Raw genomic sequence first — 14335 nt, forward strand, 5'->3', positions numbered from 1 at the left:
CCATGCTTGGCCACAAAAGTGCCTTTTTTCTTTTATGATTTTAGGACAATTTGGTTTTGGTTTTTATGTTTAGATTTTTTTTTTTTTCCACTGCTGGTTTTTCGTCCTCTTATGTTTTTATTTATTTTATTTTATTTTTATTTTTGATAGAGACAGGGTCTCCCTATGTTGCCCAGGCTGGTCTTGAACTCCTGGGCTCAAGGAATCCTCCTGCCTTGGCCTCTCAAAATGCTAGGATTACAGGGATGAGCCATCACACCTGGCCAGGTTCCCTTATGTTTAGATCTTTATATATGTCATGAGGTAAGGATCCAGTTTCACCACGTTGGCCAGGCTGGTCTCAAACTCCTGAACTTAGGTGATCTGCTTGCCTTGGCCTCCTAAAGTGTTGGGATTACAACACTTTGGGCGTCACAGCGCCACGGCGCCCAGCCCTCGTATTTATTAAGGTTAATTAATGGTCCAGCTCTCCCTAATCCTCCCACCTCAGCCTGCTGGGTAGCTGGAACTACAAGTGCATGCCACTATGCTTGGCTGATTTGTGATGTAATATGCCTCTTTTAAAACTACTTTGTGTTGTTGGCCTATTATATATTCCTGTGCTGGTCTTCCATTTAAAATTTTTAGTTTATTCAGCATTTTGGTATGGGCAGAACAAGTCCACCCCAGCCCCCTCAACATTCTTTTTCAAAACTGTTTTGGTGGCCGGGTGCAGTGGCTCACACCTGTAATCCCAGCACTTTGGGAGGCCAAAGCAGGCGGATCACCTGAGGTCAGGAGTTCGAGACCAGCCTAGCCAACATGGTAAAACTCCATCTCTACTAAAAAAAAATACAAAAATTATCCGGGTGTGGTGGCCCATGCCTGTAATCCCAGCTACTCGAGAGACTGAGGCAGGAGAATTGTTTGAACTCGGAAGGTGGAGGCTTCCGAGTTTGAACTCGGAAGGCTTACTAGCCAAGATCATGCCATGGCACTCCAACCTGGACGGCCGAGTGAGACTCTGTCTCAAAACAACAATAACAACAACAACAACAACAACAACAACCACCACCCTGTTTTGGCTGTTCTAGTACATTATTTTAACCAAATTTCACTATAATTCTCTTCTGGATTTGTACTAGAATTATACTGAATCCAGAGATCATTTGGGGGAGGAAATAATATTGCAATATTGAGTCTTCCTATCCAGGAACATGGAATCTTTTCCCCATTTATTCAAGTCTTCTTTTATATCCTTTGGTAATTTTTATAGCTTTCTTTAGATATGTCCTGAACATTTATTTCCAGGAGGCTTGCATATCTACACATGGTATAATGAGTTAGGAAGCAATCTGTGCCTTGAAACAATTTCTGCAAAAAGTACAGTACAAAGAGTGTATATGCCATGGTGGTGGAGAGAGAAGGCTCAGTAGGCAGGAAACCCGGGTCCAAAGTGTGGCTCTACGACTGCAGAGGTGGGCACCTTTGGCAAATTACTTAACTCTTTAACCCTCATTTTTTCTTATCTGCAAAATGGGTTATAAAACGACTATTTAGACCTGAGCTGTCCAATACAGTAGCCACTAGCCACATGTGGCTATTTAAATTTAAATTAATTAAAATAGGCTGGGCGTGGTGGCTCACGCCTGTAATCCCAGCACTTTGGGAGGCAGAGGTGGGTGGATCATTTGAAGTTGGGAGTTCGAGACCAGCCTGGCCAACATGGTGAAACCCCATCTCTACTAAAAATATAAAACTTAGCCAGGCGTGGTGGCATGTGCCTGTAATCCCAGCTACTCGGGAGGCTGAGGCATGAGAATTGCTTGAGCCCAGGAGGTGGAGGCTGCAGTGAGCTGAGATCGTGCCCCTGCACAGAACATTCCCATGATGTAGAAAGTTCTATTGGACAGTACTGATTTGGAGAATAAAATGATAAAATGCATGCAAAAGGCTTAGCATAGGTTTGGTAAGCAGCAAGTGCTTGACAAACACTAGCTGAGATTATAAACAATAACAAACCCATATTCTTGGTCAAGCCAATGACATACACAGTTAAACCTAAGTTCAAGTGCAAAGAAGACCTGAGGATGTATCTGCCGTCAATAGTTAATATTCTGTTTACTGGGTCACAAGTTCAAAAAAAAAAGTTATTATTAACTTTTTTGATAGTTATTAATAACTGTTAAACTATTAATAACAGGCTGGAGTGCAGTAGTACAGTCACAGCTCACTGCAGCCTCAACCTACTGGACTCAGGTGATCCTCCCAGCTCAGCCTCCCAAATAGCTGAGACCACAGGTATGTACCACCACACCTGGCTTTTTTTTTTTTATTTTTTTTTATTTATTTAAGACAGAGTCTTGATCTGTCACCCAGGCTGGAGTGCAGTGGCATGATCTTGGCTCACTGCAACCTCCACCTCCCGGCTTCAAGAGATTCTCCTGCCTCAGCCTCCAGAGTAGCTGGGACTACAGGTGCGCACCACCATGCCCGGCTAATTTTTGTATTTTTAGTAGAGACGGGGTTTCACTATGTCGGCCAGGCTGGTCTCGAACTCCTGACCTTGTGATCTACCACCTTGGCCTCCCAAAGTGCTGGGATTACAGGTGTGGGCCACCACGCCCAGCTAAGCACTCTTTTATAGCAGGTTGATAAAGATTTCGCATGATCTCAGGGGACAAGGAGATCTGGAATCAATGCTACCAACCAGCATAGTTCCTGAAAGGGGCAGAAAGAAGGTGGTCTCTGATTCAATAACGCAAGAACCTGCAGAGCTATGGCAACAGCCTGAGCTCAGATTTTGGGAGCTGGGCAGAAAGCACATAAAGGTAAACAAACAGCAGTGGCACTCTCTTAGCTGCAATGAGGCCGCAGCTGGTAACCACCTCCCGCTCCAGTGAGATCGGAAGGCTCTGAAAGAACAGGAGCGGAAGCAAAGCAAACATCGAAGAAATGAGGACCCCAGAACAGAATTAATGGGGTGAGTATAACAAATATAACCCCGCCTGGGAGCACAATCGCCATCTTTTATGTCAAATTACTCTTTGGTTGCACTCAATACCTGCTGGTAGAGCTAATACCCACGACAATTAGGGCCATGATTTATTGAGTGCACATTCCGTGCATCAGGACGGTGGCAGAGCTGTTAAGAGTGTGGATTCTGGAGTCAGACAACTTGGTTTGAATGCTGACTCTTCTACTCATTCACTGTGTGACCTTGGGCAAGTTACCTAACCTCTCGAAACTTGTTTTCCTTGTCTATAAAATGGGCTTAGTAATAGGACCCTCCCTATAGGTTGCCATGAGGGTTCATAATGCTTACACTGTGTTTATCAAAGTACATGATACATCGTAAACACTTAACAAATGTTAGCAGCTATGATGATGATGACACACTTTTCAAACGTAATTTAATCACCACCGCAACCCCATAAGTAGGTCACAGAGCTAGAAAGGGGCAGAGACAGATTTTAAACACAGGTCTTTTCATCAAACCTGGGTTGGAGGTCCCTGAATGAATAATGCATGTAAAATGTTAGGCTCTAGCCAGGCATGGTGGCTCAGCAGTGTAATTCCAGCTCTTTGGGAGGCCAATGAAGGAGGATCATTAGAGGCCAGGAGTTTGAGACCAGCACGGGCAATATAGCAAGACCCTATCTCTATTTTAAAAAAATTTTTTGTAAAGTTAGACTCTATTTAAATCCCATCCTAACATGTTTTAGGGGAACCCAAGAAAAAAAAATGCCGTTCCGGGCCAGGCACAGTGGCTCATGCCTGTAATCCCAGCACTTTGGGAGGCCGAGGCAGGTGGATCACGAGGTCAAGAGATCAAGACCATCCTGGCCAACATGGTGAAACCCCGTCTCTACTAAAAATACAAAAATTAGCTGGGCGTGATGGTGTGCACCTGTAGTGTCAGCTACTTGGGAGTCTGAGGCAGAAGAATCGCTTGAACCCGGGAGGTGGAGGTTGCAGTGAGCCGAGATCGTGCCACTGCACTCCAGTCTGCTGACAGAGCGAGACTCCATCTCAAAAAAAAAAAAAAAAAAAAGAAAAAAAAAAAAAAAAAAAGAAAAATGCAGTTCCCTGTCTTTTAAATCATGAGAACTGGCCAGGTGCAGTGGCTTATGCTGGTAATCCCAGCACTTTGGGAGGCCAAGGCAGGCGGATCACTTGAGGTCAGGAGTTCAAGACCAGCCTGGCCAACACAGTGAAACTTTGTCTCTACTAAAAATACAAAAATTAGCTGGGAATAGTGTGCACCTGTAGTCCAAGCTACTGGGGAGGCTGAGGCAGGAGAATCACTTGAACCCAGGAGGTGGAGGTCACAGTGACCTGAGATCAAATCACTGTGCTCTAGCCTGGGCAACAAGAGTGAGATTCCGTCTCAAAAAGATATAAATACTGATATAAATATAAACCATGAGAACTCAAAGCCCATGGTAGACTTGAGCTGTGTCTTCTGCAGTTCTGCCTCTTGGAAGACAGACCAAGGAGAGTGGCCAGGCTGGCTTCTCTACCAAGAGCGCTTGCGGGTATGCTCTCTGTCCTTTGGCCCCACACTGGCATCTCCTGAGTGAGGATGTGTCTTGTTCGGTTTAAAAAAAGCTGCAGCTGCTCCAGGAGGGGCTTTCCCCACTTCTGGGAAGAAGTTCATCCTGCCGATCAGACTGCCAAGTGGTTCTGAGTGTCTCCTTCCTGTTCATGTGGATTTTGGAAAAAGGCAGAAAATCTCAGAATTCGTGGGAGTCTGGGGCAGGGTGGCTAGGGGGCCACCTCCAAGTTTTGTGTGTAAAGTTTTATTGGAACACAGCCACTCCCATCGGCTCATGTGTCACCTGTGGCTGCTTTTGGGCTATGACAGCAAATGGAGCAGTGTTTTTGGAAACAGGTCTCACTTTGTTGCCCAGGCTGGAGTACAGTAGTACAGTCACAGCTCACTGCAGCCTCAACCTACTGGGCTCAGGTGATCCTCCCAGCTCAGCCTCCCAAATAGCTGAGGCCACAGGTGTGTACCACCACACCTGGCTAATTTTTTTTTTTTTTTGTATTTTTTTGTAGAGATGGAGTTTTGCTATGTTGTCTAGACTGGTCTTCAACTCCTGCACTCAAGTGATCCTCCTGTTTCAGCCTCTCAAATTCTAGGGATTACAGGCATGAGCCATGGTGTCCAGCCCAACACCTACACTTTAAGCACTCTTTTTTTTTTTTTTGAGACAGAGTCTCTCTCAGAGACCGCGTGGCCTGTACAGCCTGAACTATTTAGCACCCGGCTCTTTACAGAAGAAGCTTGCTGGCCCTCGGTCTGAAGCCTGGAGCAGAGGTGACAAGGAATGCACACTTATGATAGGCTTGGCTGAGGAGCTGCCTCTTGTTCAAAGCTAAGTTCAGCAGTGGCCAGAAGGGGAGGCTCAAGCCGTGAAGGGTCACGTATTTCAACACACAGTTACTGAGCGCCTGCTATGCACATATCAGACACGGTGGCGGAGATGAATTAGTGCAAATATGTAACATGGCATCAGGGAGTAGTAAGTGTTATAAAAAAAATGAAGCAGGATATGGAAATCTGTTATAAATACAGAGTCCCCGGAGGGAAAAAAATAAATATGGAAGCCAGGCACCGTGGCTCACGCCTGTTATGCCAGCACTTTGGGAGGCTGAGGCAGGTGGATCACCTGAGGTTAGGAGTTCGAGACCAGCCTGACCAACGTGGTGAAACCCTATTTCTATTAAAAATACAAAAAATTAGCCAGGCGTGGTGGTGCACACCTGTAATCCCAGTTACTCAGGAGGCTGAGGCAGGAGAATGGCTTGAACCTGGGAGGCTGAGGTTGCAGTGAGCCGAGATCGTGCCACTGCACTCCAGCCTGGGCAACAAGAGCAAAACTCCGTCTCAAAAGATAATAATCAAAACAAACAAACAAACAAATAAGGAACCACGAAGATCTCCCTGAGGAAATGACTATTGTGGCATCCAGGGGGAAGGTATTCCAGTTAGAGGAACAGCAGGGGCAACAGTGAGAAGCCTGGTGTGGCTGGAGCTCAGGGAGCGAGGGGGTGAGCAGCATGAGATGACGTCAAGAAGGCAGCTGAGGGCCAGATCACGCACAGCCACAGAGGCCGTGCAAGGGGCTTTGTGTTTCATTACCAGTTTGATGGGAAGCTGTTGGAAGGTTGAGAACAGGGAAGTACATAACCCGACGTCACTGTTACGAAGCTGCTACAGCTTCTTGCTTGTTTTTGAGACAGGGTCTTGCTCTGTCGCCCAGGCTGGAGTGCAATGGCGCAATCTTGGCTCACTGCAGCCTCTGCCTCAATCGATCCTCCCACTTCAGCCTCCCGAGTAGGTGGTACTGAAGGTGTGCGACACCACAGCAGGCTAGTTTTTGTATTTTTTGTAGAGATGGGGTCTCATCATGTTGCTCAGATCGGTCTTGAACTCCTGGGTCAAGCAATCCACCCACCTCAGCCTCCCAAAGTGCTGGGATTACAGGCATGAACCACCATGTCCGACCTTGCCATAGCTTCTATATGGTGAGCAGACAGACTATGAAAGGCCAGGGTGGAGGCAGAGGCTGGTTAGGAGGCTAGTAGCCCCACTGATGGGAAAATCGGGGCTGGGAGCTGGTACAGTGTGGAGGACTGGAGAAGGTGTCATATGTAGGGTCTGAAGGCAGAGCCCCAGGGATTTAGTGATGGATTAAATGTCGGGCATGAGGGAAATGGAGGAGCCAGCAACAGTTCTGAGGTGTGGTCTGAGCAGGAGAACGGCAGCCGTTTCTGGATCGGGTGGAGTTTAGCTCTGGCATGGTAAGTTCAGAACACCTATCCAATATCTATGTTGTGGCCGGGCATGGTGGCTCATGCCTGTAATCCCAGCACTTTGGGAGGCCGAGGTGGGTAGACTGCCTGAGGTCAGGAGTTCGAGACCAGCCTGGGCAACATGGCAAAACCCTGTCTCCAGCAAAAATACAAAAAATTAGTCGGACATGATGGCATGATACACCCGTAGTCGCAGCTACTTGGGAGGCTGAAGTGGGAGAATTGCTTGAGTCTGGGAGGTAGAAGTTGCAGTGAGCCAAGATCGCACCACTGCACTTCATCCTGGGTGACAGAGTAAGACCCATCTCAAAAAAAAAAAAAAGATATCTACTTGGAGACATCAAGGAGACAGCTGTGGAAATGGATCTGAAGTTCAGGGTGAGGTGGGCGCCGCCAGCCTTTGGATGACACTGAAAGCCATGAGTGTGCCATGAGTGTGCAGCAAGAAGAACGTCTGAGTACTGAGCTGCCAGGGCTGCGTTAGAACAGGGGTCCTCACCCACGCAGCACAACAATGCCCAGGCCCCTTTCCAGACCAGTGACATCAGAAACCCTGGAGTCAGGGCACAGGAAGCAGCACTGTAACACTCCAGTTAATCCCGATGCCCGGCCCGGGCTGAGGATCACTGTCTCAGACCACGAAGGCACAGCCAGCGAGGTGGGCAGAAAACCTGGGCAGTAAACCTGGGCAGTGTGTGCTCCAGAACCCGAGTGAGGAAAGTTTCCCAAGGGCAGGCGTGGTAAGTCGCCAGGGTCGTGGCAGCAGGGGCCTAAAAGGGAGGTACTGCGACCGTGAGGAAAGCACATGGGTGCAGGGGCAGGGGCATCAGCCTGATGGGCGCTCATCACAGAGGGCAGGAGCTTGCGTGGATCCTGCATCAGCAAATGAGGCGTTTAAACGTGACAGTGAAGAGGCAGCTGGGACTCGAAAACATAGCAAGTATTTGACGATAATGAGGAAAAGTTATTTTGAATTTTTTGTAATATTGGGTCATGTGAGAAAAGAATCCTCATTTTTGAACAATATGTACTGAAATATTTATAGATGTCTGGAAATCTGTTTCAAAATAATAGAGGGCTGGTGGTATGGATTGTCCAGTGATGGTAAGAGCTGAACATGGGGGTTCAGTATGCCATTCTGCCTATTTTGGGTCAGAAGAGGGGGTGAGGGAAGTGGAAGAAGAGGAAAGAGGAAGGAAGGAAGAAGGAAGAAGAAAGAGGGAAGGGAAGGAAAGGGAGGAGGAAGGGAGGAAGGGAGGGAGGAAGAGACAGTAAATACAGAAAATCCCTTTGACCAGTTTTGCCGAACAAGTGGCAGGAAAACTGGGGTAAAGAAATAAAAGTCCTTGGCCGGGCGCGGTGGCTCAAGCCTGTAATCCCAGCACTTTGGGAGGCCGAGATGGGCGGATCACGAGGTCAGGAGATCGAGACCATCCTGGTTAATATGGTGAAACCCCGTCTCTACTAAAAAGTACAAAAAAAACTAGCCCGGCAAGGTGGCGGGCGCCTGTAGTCCCAGCTACTTGGGAGGCTGAGGCAGGAGAATGGCGTGAACCCGGGAGGCGGAGCTTGTAGTGAGCTGAGATCTGGCCACTGCACTCCAGCCTGGGCGACAGAGCGAAACTCCGTCTCAAAAAAAAAAAAGAAAAAAAAAAAAAAGAAATAAAAGTCCTTGCCCAGGAAAGACAGGATGGTCCCCCTCTGGCCACAATGGAGAGTCCAGAAGCAGGTGAGCCAGTATGCTCTGTGGTGGGAGGATGAAAAAGTTGTCATCAGAAGAAAATTCAAAAGCAAGCAAGATCGACTGAGAATGAAAAGAGAGATTCAGATTTAAGGTAATTTTCTTTTTAACACGGTAGTTCCCTAAGGTCCATGAACTCTGAGGCCTCTGTGTCAAAGGCATGTTCCCAGACCATGCTTTAGACCTGCTCAGCTACTGTCCTGTCCCTGCTGCTGATTTTTCGGGTGCCTAGACTCTCCCAAAGCCAGGAGCACGGGGCTCCCAGGCGCTCTGGGAAGGCTGGGCGTCACAAGACTGCTTCGGGGAAGTGTGGGTGGTACACTCCAACAAGCCAAGAAATGCCTGACTCAGAGAATTTTAATCAGGGTGAGCCCCACTCTCTGCTCTGAGCTGCCACAGCCTGGCCTTCTCTGTCCCGTGTCTCTCTGATCTTTACACACCCACAAAACAATTTCTAGTACTATGGTTGATACGAAGAAATCCTTCCAGATTGGTGTCTAATAATTAACTCAAAGGTGGCTGTGAAAGATGATGAATGGCCAAATGAACACAGCTAATCCCACCACCAACACAGCTAACTGTTTCGTATTTTTAGTAGAGACAGGGTTTCACCATCTTGGCCAGGATGGTCTTGAACTCCTGGCCTCATGATCCACCTGCCTCGGCCTCCCAAAGTGCTGGGATTACAGGCGTGAGCCACTGCGCCGGGCTAATAACACCACATTTTTATGTGATCCAAGGAATAAACCACCACTGCCAACAGCACTTCTGTAGATACTCTCCCCTGCGATCTAAGACAAGGCTGGGTGCTGGCCAGGGCTGAGGAATTTCAGCATCGAAGAGCGGAAGAGCCCTTAGAAACCATTTGGTTAGGAAGCAGAGTTTCCTGGGGACTCCCGTTCAGTAAGAATGCCCTGCCCTGTGTAGAAAGGTGTGTGAAGGGAGCTGGAGTTAAGGAGAGGGAGAGGGAGAAGTTATCAGTGAATGAAACTGACTACTGAATGTAAAGAAAATCAGAAAAATAATCACTTAGCCACAACCCTCATTTTATAGGCAGGGAGACAGGAGCCCAGGGAGACAGGGGCACTTCCTTCACGCCCTAGCTTTGGCCAGTGTCCCACCACTGTACTGCAGTCTTGGCCAGGTGTGCTCACACACAGGGTTAGCTACTTCTGGAGCTCCTTCTGCTTCATTCCACCTGGAGATAAAGTGGTCGGGACATCAGCTGTCACCACCCCAGAAGTGCTCATCCCAGCCTGGGTGACAAAGCGAGACCCTGTCTCTTAAAAAAAAAAAAAGAAACTGAGGAGGGCAGAGCAGCAGGGGCCATGGGCCATCCCCAGGGCTTCTGTGATGGGGCTCTGGAGGATTTAGGGGACCACGTCAGGAATGTCCCAGTTGCTTCCCTCCTAGACAACACGAGATGTCAACAGAGGCTTCAGCTGCTGGTCTGCCGCTTTACCAGCCCCAGGGAACCACAACGCTTCCGATGTACACTGCTAATTTTGTTTTTGTTGTTTTTCTTTGAGATGGGGGCTCACTATGTTGCCCAAGCTGGAGTGCAGTGGCTAATCACAGGCATAATCATAGCGCACTACAGTCTCGAACTCCTGGGCTCAAGCAATCCTTCCACCTCAGCCTTCCATGTAGCTGGGACGATAGGTGCACACCACCATGCCTAGCTTACTCTCCTAGAATAATATATTTATGTAATATAATAATAGAAATGGGGTCTCACTATATTGCCCAGGCCGGTCTTGAACTCCTGGGCTCAAGCGATCCTCCCACCTCATCATACCCGGCCCAGTCTCCTATTTATTTGTTTTAATAATAGAGATGGGGTAAAGACACATGCACACGTATGTTTATTGTGGCACTATTCACAATAGCAAAGACTTGGAACCAACCCAAATGTCCATCAATGATAGACTGGATTAAGAAAATGTGGTCCATATACACCATGGAATACTACTATGCAGCCATAAAAAAGGATGAGTTCATGTCCTTTGCAGGGACATGGATGAAGCTGGAAACCATCATTCTGAGCAAACTATCGCAAGGACAGAAAACCACACACTGCATGTTCTCACTCATCGGTGGGAATTGAACAATGAGATCACTTGGACACAGGGCGGGGAACATCACATACCAGAGCCTGTCATGGGGTGGGGGACTGGGGGAGGGATAACATTAGGAGAAATACCTAATGTAAATGACAAGTTAATGGGTGCAGCAAATCAACGTGGCACATGTATACCTATACATGCGTGCACAGGTACCCTAGAACTTAAAGTATAATAAAATAATAATTAAAAAATAATAGAGATGGGGGTCTCACTATATTGCCCAGGCTGGTCTCGAACTCCTGGGCTCAAGTGATCCTCCTGCCTTGGCCTCCTAAAACCCTGGGATTACAGGCATGAGCCACTGCATCAAGCCTACTCTCCTAATTTTAAAATCCTTCACCTGAGGTTCCACTGCACCATAGCCTGGAAAATATTTCATTCTCAATGGCAATCAAATTATAGAGCAAGAGAGCCCAGAAATCACCCCTGCATAAGAACCAATCAGAGATCTTGCAATTCAAAAATGAGGCTAGTTGCTCTATGTGAAAAATGTTGGCCAGGTGCAGTGGCTCACACCTATAATCCCAGCACTCTGGGAGGCGAAGGTGGGCACATCACCTGAGGTCAGGAGTTCGAGACCAGCCTGGCCAGGTGAAACCCCATCTCTACTAAATATATTAAAAACTAGCCAGGCGTGGTGGTGCGCACCTGTAATCCCAGCTACTTGGGAGGCTGAGACAGGAGAATCGCTTGAACCCAGGGGGCAGAGATTGCAGTGAGCTGAGACTGCACCATTGCACTCCAGCCTAGGTATCAGAGCAAGACTATGTCTCAAAAAAAAAGAAAAAGAAAAAGAAAAATGCTGTTGGCCGGGAGTGGTGGCGCACACCTATGATCCCAGCACTTTGGGAGCCCAAGACAGGAAGTTCGCTTGAGCCCAGGAGTTCAAGACCAGCCAGGGCAGCATAGCAAGACCCCCATCTCTACAAAATACTAAAAAATTAGCCAGGCCTGGTGGCACGCACCTATAGTCCTAACTACTTGGGATGATGAGGTGGGAGGATCGCTTTAGCCCAGGAGCTTGAGGCTGCAGGGAGTTATGGTTGTGCACTGCAGCCTGGGTGACAGAGCAAGACTCTGTCTCTAAAAATAAATAAATAAATAAATAAAAAGAAAAATGCCGTCCTTCAGCGATGTCTTAGAAGGGCAGTCAAAGCCCCTCGCCAGGAAGGGTGTGTGCCCAGACTGGGTGGCATCCTGGGTCTGGTAAAGTCCCCCAATGTGTGGAGCTGTCATAAAGGGTTTATCCACTATGGGACTGTGTCGATCTTTAAGCAAGTTTGGTGAAATCAATGCTTCTTAACCATTCATTTGCCACTCAATACAGCAGCCAATTGCACAGGTTTCTTTGCCCACCTCCGAAATCACTTCTGCTGGAGAGCTGGTAGGCTCTCCACTTTACTGGCAGCTCTACTGAAAGATATGCAGGGGGTGACCAGCCTGGGCAACGTGGCAAGACCCTGTCTCTACTAAATGTACAAAAAAAAAAAAATTAGCTGGGCATGATGGCATACTCCTGTAGTCCCAGCTACTTGGGAGGCAGAGGCTGCAGTGAGCTGTGACTGCACCACTGCATCCCAGGCTGGGTGACAGAGTGAGACCCTGTCTCAAGAAAAAGAAAGACATGCAGGGGGAAAGCTGGAAAAAAGCAGGTACTTGAATTACCTGCGGATTTCATTTTTCTATGCTTTATTTGCGGTGTAGGAACAATGACAGCTGAAAGTGACTAGCCTACTTGAGCACAGATCTCTAGCATAATTGACAGAACATGGTTTCCAAAAGCAGCTAAATGCTTCCTCTTCCTGGAAGGGGAGTGTGCAAACCTCAAGGCACTATGATTCCTCTGGCTCAGAACTCAGCACAGGGATTGACTTCTTACAGAGGGACCGAGGACTGCTCTTGAGGTGGGGAGAAAACTGCTAAGAGGTTCTGCCGAGGGGCCCCTCAGTGAACACCAGAGACCTAGAAGCCAGCCAATGGCCTGAAAAACAGAGTGCACACGATTCTACTCCATTCTTCTTCTGCTGGGACGGAAGCAGGAGCTGGCAGAGACCCTGAGCTCTGTTTTCTGAGCTCTCCACACTCAGTGTTGTGTGTGGCACTGGTGGAGGAGAAGGGAGTTTTTCAAAGCCTCATTTTAACCAGGCTTTCAAAGCACGGAAGCTTCAGCTGGTGTGTTCATCTTTCACTTCCCTTTTCCTCTCCTGTGCCTACAACACCACCTCATGAGTGCCTCCCCCACCCTACACCACCACCTCATGAGTGCCTCCATTACCCAGACAACCCAAGTATGACCAAGGGAAATGCTCACCCAGTCACTGTCTAAATCACAATGTTAGGCTGGGGGACCCTGGGGGGACTCTTGCTGCCATTCCAAGGCCCCTGCAATACAGTCAGATATTCTACAGGCTGAAAATGTAAATACAAGGCTAGAAAGCATGATAGACCTTCATGGATTACAAATCCATAATGGATAATAAAGGACATTAGGGAGGACTTGGGGCGTACACCTATCCCACTGCAATTTGTTGTCTGTCTCCTCTTCCAGAATGTCTGCCCCACGGGGGAAGGAGCTTGGTAGGATTTGCTCACCGTTGATTCCTATGACTAGAAGAGTGCTCAGCACATAATACTCACTCAACAAATATTTGTGGCCAGGCGCGGCAGCTCACGCCTGTAATCCCAACACTTTGGGAGGCCGAGGTGGGTGGATCACCTGAGGTCAGGAGTTCGAGACCATCTTGACCAATATGATGAAACCCCATCTCTACTAAAAATACAAAAACTAGCCGGGCGTGGTGGCGGGCGCCTATAATCCCAGCTACTCGGGAGGCTGAGTTAGGAGAATTGCTTGAACCCAGGAGGTGGAGGTTGCAGTGAGCTGAGATTGCACCATTGCACTCCAAGTCTGGGCAACAAGAGCGAAACTCAGTTTCAAACAAAACAAAACAAAATTTAAAAAACCAAATATTTGTTAGATGGTTTTATGGAAGACTGGCCCCCAGACTGACCCATGGGGACGTGTTATCTGTTACTTCAAGACCAACACCATGGAGAAGGAAAAGGGTCAGAGAAATGGAAACAGCAAAAGCCAGAAAATGGTTCAAATTCCAGCCCTGCTCCTTGTGAGCTTAATAACCTCTGGCAGTTTATTTCTCTAAACTTCATTCCCTCATGTGTTAAACAGGCACCGGGCGAGTGCAGTGGCTCATGCCTGTAATCCCAGCACTTTGGGAAACCAAGGTGGAGAATGGCTTGAGCCCAGGAGTTTCAGAGCAGACTAGGCAACATGGCAAAACTCCATCTCTACAAAAAAAAAAAAAAAAGCAGAAAAAATTAGTTGGACGTGGTGGTGCACACCTGTAGTACCAGCTACTCAGGAGGGCTGAGGTGGGGGGATTACTTGATCCTGGGAGGTCGAGGCTGCAGTGAGCCGAGATCACACCACTGCATTCCACCCTGGGTGACAGAGCGAGACCCTGTCTCCAAAAACAAACCCCAAAGCCGGGTGCGGTGGCTCACGTCTGTAATCCCAGCGCTTTGGGAGGCCGAGGCAGGCGGATCACCTGAGTTGGAGACCAGCCTGGCCAACAGGGTGAAACCCCATCGCTACTAAAAATACAAAAATTAGCTGGGCATGGTGATGGGCATCTGTAATCCCAGC

The sequence above is a fragment of the Mandrillus leucophaeus genome, unplaced genomic scaffold (genome assembly GCF_000951045.1).
Source record: "Mandrillus leucophaeus isolate KB7577 unplaced genomic scaffold, Mleu.le_1.0 Scaffold439, whole genome shotgun sequence".
Taxonomy (NCBI): domain Eukaryota; kingdom Metazoa; phylum Chordata; class Mammalia; order Primates; family Cercopithecidae; genus Mandrillus; species Mandrillus leucophaeus.